Genomic DNA, 7,307 nt, shown 5'->3' with positions numbered 1-7,307 from the left:
TATAGATTTAATTTTTGTGAACGTGCAAATGTATAGCTTTTTTGAAATCTCTGGATTTCACCCCTTACCCATAAATCTATAGATTCAAGTTTCTAGTGTAAAAAGGTAAATCTCTAGATTTCATGAATCTAAAGATTTTTATAACCAAACATGTATAATTCTCCGATTTTCAAATCTCTAGTCAGGGTTTATTATTATTATTATTTTTTTTTATTTTCTCTAAGATAGTCTCTTGCTTTCTTGTGGGTTTGACGAACAAACTTTATTGGTTTGCAAATGGTTAGCGAAGTTTTAGTCTATGGTTTGAAAATTTGGTTTAAAGATGTGTGACAATTCAAAAGAATGTGAATGGTTATGGTATATATTTTGGTGTTTGAAAGCAAAATCATCTCAACTTTAGGGTTGGAAGCTCTATTCTTCTTGAATTGGGTTCAATATGTGAAAGTGGTCAAAGTATTAAAATTGGAGCATTCCCATATAACCTCTAGATGATCTCTGTTCTATTTCTCTTACATATGTATGCGCGTGTAGCCATAAATGAGGGTGCAAAAATATTTTAGATAGAAGAAGCGAGTAATATATCTCATATATATGACTTGGTAACTTATTAATTTTTAAATTATGCATGTCCACAATTACTAATAAATCTCATAATACTTTGTTTATAATTCATGCAAAGTTCGAATATTTGGTTATACTTGTAAAATTTAGTTTAAACTAGTTTTGAACCAAATAAACTCATTCCAAGTTATACTCGTAGGTAACCTTCAGTTATAAGGTTGTTGAACATATCATAAAAGCAAATATCGTTTCAAACTACTATGTGAAGTAGTTGATGAAAATGAAATAAAATGAACACAATGAATTGTTTAAAAATTGTGATGTTTGTTAAAAATGTGAATCACATGAGGTCTTTTAAGAGTCATCTATTTTCTTTTTTCTTTTTCTAGTGAATTAAATATATTTTTTTTATTAGCACAGTATGCATGATTGAGAACAATAAATAACCTTACAAAATTCCAAAAATAATTATAAATGTTTGTGTTCATTGTCATTTTTTATGGTTATGCTTATCTGGTTATCTTTCTTTAAATAATTAGCTTGAGATATTGGAGGCAATTGAAATATTACTAACATATAATAAGAAGTAAAATTCAGGTAATTTTCATAAATGAATGATTATTCAAATCTTTTAATTTCAATATTTTATATATTTTAATTTATAAATTAGGTGATTTTTAAGAATTTTTTTATTAATTTATTAGAATTAAATTTAAACTAGAGTCGTAATTTTGCAATTGTTGTGAAGTAAAATTATAGTATTTATCTTTTATCTTTTATTGTAACGAAAAATCATGAATAGTTGAGCTAAACATAATAATAAGAAATGAAAAAAGCATATCAAGGAGCATTATGAGTTATAAAAATTAATTAAAAAAAATAACATATAAAAAAACCGGCAGGATGCAATAGGGGGGGTGGAAGAATGAAAGTCAGTAACCTTCTTATGGGGCCAGCTAAATTATTTTATTAAATTAAAGAATAGACCCATATATATTTTGTGGGCCATATTTGAAAAAATGATAAATTATTGATAGTTATATATTTTTTTTCAACAAAATATAGGTAAAATTAAAGCAACAATATAAAAAAATATACACATGACTTCAATCCTAAAAAGTTAAATGCAAACCAAAATTTTCATTGGTAGGAGATGTAAACCAAAATTTTTTTTTAGGTAAGATGCAAATCAATGGTAGTTAGTTACCTACTAACTATAGACATTTTATTCACAATACAAAATCAAATAACAAAAATTGCTGAAGAAATAAAGAACCATAGAATATAAAATCAAATTAAAAAGAATAACAAAAGAAAAGAAGAAAAAAAAAAAAAGAAACAATGAATAAATTGAGAAAGAGAAAGAGACTTAATTGAGGAGTGGATTTTTTTCCAAATTTTCTTAAGCCACACTTATAGAAGGGGAAGAGAATAAATAGGAAAAAAGAGGATAGAAAATAGGGATGAAGAGTTAGTTAATTAGAAATAATATTTTGAGAAAAAAAGAAAAAAAAACGAAGAAACATAAGAGAAAAAAGGAAAAAAGACGAGAGAGAAGAGAGGGGAGAAAAAAGGGATGAGGATAGTTTTAAGGAAGACATAAATATTTACATTAAAAAGCAAAATGGGGAGAGAGAGAGGGGAGAATAAAAGGGATGAGGATAGTTTTATTAGGAAGACATAAACATACATAAAACAATAGGGGGCAAAAGGACATAGGGAAGAGAAAAATGAAAAATTAAAGGAATTAGGGGAATATGGAGGGGGGATGGCCCCTTCATAGGTCCGCCCCTGAGAAAGAAAATGGTTATCAGCTAATTTTGTATTAATTAAAATTATATTGTAATTAACAATGATTATTATTATATTATGAAATAAATTACAATATTTTGTATTATGTATTATTGTGTGCAAATTAAATGGTTAAGGACTCTAAGAAAATAAAGATATAGCATCTCTCTTATGTTTTATTGTTTTGAGTTTCGTCTTATAGTAGATAGTTTTATTCCATTCCCATGTTTTTTCTGAAACAAAATGAGAGAACTAATGATTATTTATTCTTCAAGAAAAAAAATCAGATGTTGCAAAAGATTAAGATTATGAATTTGAAAGTTTTAATAAAATTTATGAAATTTGCCGTGGTTATTTTTAGAGTGCCAAATTCCATAAATGGCCATTCTAAAACCATCTCCTTAAACTCAACCCGCATCTAATTTTACAAATAGTTGTTATGCCGAGAGTATTTCTCGAAGCAAATAGTGGGCTTCGACTTATGGGCTTTTTGGTCAAAAGCTTCATCCTTATGGGCCCAGACTAATGAAAACAGAAACAAAATTTATGGGCTGGACTCGACCATTACGGGCTAAGCCCATCCAAAATTCAAGGCTCGAGGAAACGCAAAGTTTTTAAAACCAGTCTACCAACGTGGCGTCAGCGGGACCCAATTGGTTCTTCCTTTCTATACTTCCGGAAACCCTAAACCCTAAACCTCTGTACCAAAAAAAAAAAAAACCCTAAACTCGTAAAATGATTCTTAGGGTTTTAGATGAGAGAATCCGCTATTTAAGTGCCGCAAGGTACTTTCTTACCTCTGAAGGTGTGATATCTCGTTCATGAATCTCCTGTTCTTCTAAATCTCTTGTTCCCTTCTCTGTTTTTTCCTCTCATCTAATTCAATCCGAGAAGGATCGGCGTGATCAGCAACACGCAGAAGTTTCAAGTTTTATCAATTTTTCTCTAATTTTGCATTTTGATTTCTTCTTAGAACATCTGCTTCGAAGTCTTGGTTGTTTACAGAAAATTTTATGCTAGATCGGTTTTAATCGAGGTTGTTGCTATTGAAGTCTTACTTAATCTCCTGTATGAGAAAAGATCTTCTTAACAGATTCAATTTTTATCAGTTATGCATCTGTTTACCCTCTTCTGTGTTTCTTATCTTTAATGGCATGGGAGATATAACGGGTGCGTATAGTTGAAGGTTGGCTTACCAACCCATTGCAGATTTTTCTTATTGCCTTGGTGCCAAATGGTCCGACCGAAACTTACGTATATTTTTAAGTTGATCGGCAGATGATGAAGATAAATCTTATCCTACACACCGAAATATTGTGTGGACTACAACTCCGCTTATTATCTGATGCCATTGATGTTTTGAGTTTTCATTCAGAGTGTGTATGTTTTTTTATTTTTCTCGTCATTTATATGTTACCTGTAAGGTTATATGTTAAATGTTAATGGAGTTTGTTTTCGATTTAGGGTTTTTCTTTTAAATGTTGAGTAGATGTTTATAAAAACAGGTGCAATTTTGGGAATTTCTTACTCTTCTGATTCAGTTTGGTTGCAGGTTTATGGTATATAGTACAATTTTGTTATTGTTAGTAATTGGTCTTCAATTTCTCTTGTCTCCGATTTTGCTTCTCTTTTTTTTGTTGGGTTGGGATTGTTAGTATTGCGAAGGCAAATGATGTTAATAATCTTATGCTATTCACTGAATGGTAATGTAGACATCAACTCCGCTTATTATCTGATGCCTTCTCAGATCTCCGCATCTGAATATTTGGGTTCTGAAGCTTTTTTTTTTTTTTTTTCTCTCTTTTTCTTCTTCTGTTCTTTTACGTGTTAGGTCCAGTGTGTTCTTGGGGATTAATAGATTCTCCTAATCGCGTTTCATAGATTACTTCTTCACAAAATTATGGATTGTTATTTTTTTAGTTTGTTCTGATGTTATGCTCTATGATGAGAAATATGCAGACGGGCGGTCAGAACCTGATGCCGTGTTGAATGTCTGTAAATTTCCCTTTGTGGAATAGCTCTGAGAAGCACTTTGGACTTGAAGCTATGTATAAGTGTTGATTTACATTGAGATATCCCAACTAGTACTTTTTCATTGATGCAATGATGAAGTAACTAAATATGTCTGGACATCTGAGATTTGTCTGTGATTGAATATAGTTCTTCTGAGCTAAATAGTTCATTTGAAATGTTAGTTGGGAAAGGATTGTTTTTTCTTTTAATCCTATGTGCAAGCATAGGATGCTGTAGATTCTGAAATTATTTTCATTTCAAAGTTCTTACTCTTTTTTGTTCCTAATGCTTATATAAAGTTCTTTGAGATCCTTTACTGCAAGTTGAGAAAATACAATTTGTTCTTTGTGTAGGTTCCAATGAACTATTAGTTCCCTCAGTGAAGAATCTATTAAATGAATTTATATGATTTAACCACCACACAGGATTACACTTTGATCAAGAATCTAGCTGTCAGAGCCATGAGCGAAGCAGCAACAGCCCGGGGGGGGGGGGGGGCCCCCCGCACGGGGGGGGGGGGGGGGGGGGGGCGGGGGGGGGGGGGGGGGGGGGGGGGGGGAGGCGCGGCCCCCGCCCGGCCCGCGCCGCCCGACACAGGGGGGGGGCCGGCCCAAAAAAAAAACAAAAAAAAAAAAACCAAAAAAAAAAAAAAAAAAAAACCCCCCCCCCCCAACCCCCCCCCCCCTCCCTTTTTTTTGAAAACTGTTACTGTTTTGGAGGACTTTGAGCAGCAATAGTGATTTGTGATTGGGTTTAGTTTTTCTTTTTGGACAAATATTTCAATGAGTGATAATATTCATTCATAAGGACAAGAGAAGTGATATCCTTTCGTGATCAAGCAGAAGGGTTGGTCTAATCAGGCACAAAGATTCAGAGGCGGAGCAGGAGGTTTGCTAGCGGAATCCTTCATGGTCAAACAGAAGTCATGGTCTACAATAGATTCAGATGGCGGATGCTTAGTGATGGTTGGAGTGGAGTTGCAACCATGAATGTGATGGATTTGCAATGCTTAGTGGCAGTTTTATTTTTTAACTGATGAGAAGGTGCGATATTTGGAACAGGCAATTATAGTCTATAGTTTTCAAAGAAAGAAACTAATTTTCCTATTCGAAATCTATATAGGTAAAATATCAATAGATGAGATAAAAAGTATAAACACAAGCTAAAAATGTTTTAGTTTCCTTTTCCATTTAGTATATTTTAAAAATATCTCAAACGCGACTGTAATGGTATCTCTGAAACTTACATTGGTTTCTCTGAAACTTTTATCGGCTTCTAAACTTGGAATTAGAGTGATCATTTGGTCTGCAGTTAAGATTGCCAAACCACACCACAAGCTGATCAAGACCCATATGGCTTTCTTTCTCAAGCCCTTGCCTTTACAGATAGCCAACAACTTAAGATCCATATGTCTTTCTTTCTCAAGCCCATACCTTTGCAGATAGCCAACAATTCACAAGATGGATGATTTTCTTGCCTGATGCAGCACCTTGTAATATGCTTGTATGACTATCCAGTCACGAGGAGGGGTGTTGAATTGCACAACTTAGGACCAGCATGCTGGCCAATCTATGTGAAACTTTGAAAATAGTGTATGTTACTGCTGTACTTTGTTTTGCCTTGCTGAGTCCAGCAAGGCCAAGATTTTTCGATTTCGATTTTTGTAAGGACAGTGTAGTGTTTTCACCGGGTAAGTTTATGATGCATCGTGAGATTACTCTTAAAAGGTTGTTCAATTGGTAATGGGATGGTGCTTCAGTGCTGGGATTAAAGTGGTGGTTGAGATTTGATTTGGAGCGGGTGGTTTTTTTTTTTTTTGTTTCACTCGTGTAGTTCAAAAAGTTAAAAAAATTCAAAACGGGTGGTTGAGATTCAATCTTGACCATAGGCAGCTCACTGTACTTTGCATTAATACTTCTTATCACTTACCAAAAAAAAAATTACTTCTTATCACATGTTTTAAGGGTCTGTTTGGTTACATGAGTCTTAAGATTTCAAATATCTCAAGATTTCATATGGAGTCACAATTCATAAAATTAACTCTTTGGTTGTTTAAGGGCCTATTTAGTTACATGAATCAGGGATTTGAAATATTTGGATATTTAATTACATGAATTCAGAGATTTGAAATATTTGGATTCACAAATGGGAAATTTATATCTGTTTGGTTGTGTGAATCACTGATTCATGAAATTTAGAAATTCACTTTTTTACACTAAAATCGTAAATCTATAGATTTATGGGTATGAAGTGAAAGGTAAAAATTCTATAAATTTGTAGATTTATGGGTATGATGTGAAATCTCTCTAGAGATTTCACCCCTATTATAAAAGCATTAAATATTTGAACCATGATTCCATAAATGTTTTTCAAAATGAATCTACATATTTCATTTCAAAATTTAGGCTAATCAACCAAACGGTTAATTTTATGAATCATAACTCTATAGATTTGAAATCTCTAAATTTTTGAAATCTCCAGATTCAAGTAACCAAACAAGCCCTAATGAAATTTGTGGATTCATCCTAAAAAACTATTTGGTCGTAACTTTTTTAAATGTGCAAATGTTTGACACTTTTATAATAGGGAGAAATCTACATATTCACTTTTTAGTGTAAAAATATGAATTTCTAGATTCTATAAATCTAAAAATTTTCACAACTAAACTAATACAACTCTTTTGAATTTATGAATCCAAAGATTTTAAATCTTTGAAATTTTTTGATTCATGTAACCAAATAGGCCCTAAGACAACTTGAGTCTTAGGCCTATCCATAAAATGACGGCCGCCACCACCCACACATGATAGGTAGAAAAATTCCAACACTCATCAAGTATGTCCCCATCAGCAACATATTAGCGTATTTGAGGATGCTTTCCCTATTGTGTCTAATTTTTTTGACATTCATCAAAATGTAACAATACAGAGTATACATAGTGAC

General features: G+C 32.5%; 2 non-coding genes across 2 annotated transcripts; both read left to right on the top strand.

The window, feature by feature from the left end:
- The first annotated feature begins 3,622 nt into the window (after positions 1–3,622).
- LOC149017767 (small nucleolar RNA R16) lies at positions 3,623–3,705 on the top strand. Its single transcript, XR_016173269.1, has one exon. It is a non-coding gene; the product is annotated as a small nucleolar RNA R16 (small nucleolar RNA).
- Positions 3,706–4,013: 308 nt separating this feature from the next.
- LOC149017766 (small nucleolar RNA R16) lies at positions 4,014–4,095 on the top strand. Its single transcript, XR_016173270.1, has one exon. It is a non-coding gene; the product is annotated as a small nucleolar RNA R16 (small nucleolar RNA).
- The last annotated feature ends 3,212 nt before the right edge of the window (positions 4,096–7,307 follow it).

This window comes from Hakea prostrata, chromosome 4, assembly GCF_041222555.1.
Source record: "Hakea prostrata isolate BN-2017 chromosome 4, UWA_Hpros_2, whole genome shotgun sequence".
Classification (NCBI taxonomy): domain Eukaryota; kingdom Viridiplantae; phylum Streptophyta; class Magnoliopsida; order Proteales; family Proteaceae; genus Hakea; species Hakea prostrata.
Note: the sequence above shows the minus strand (reverse complement) of the source record. Positions and strands in the feature narration are given on the sequence as shown.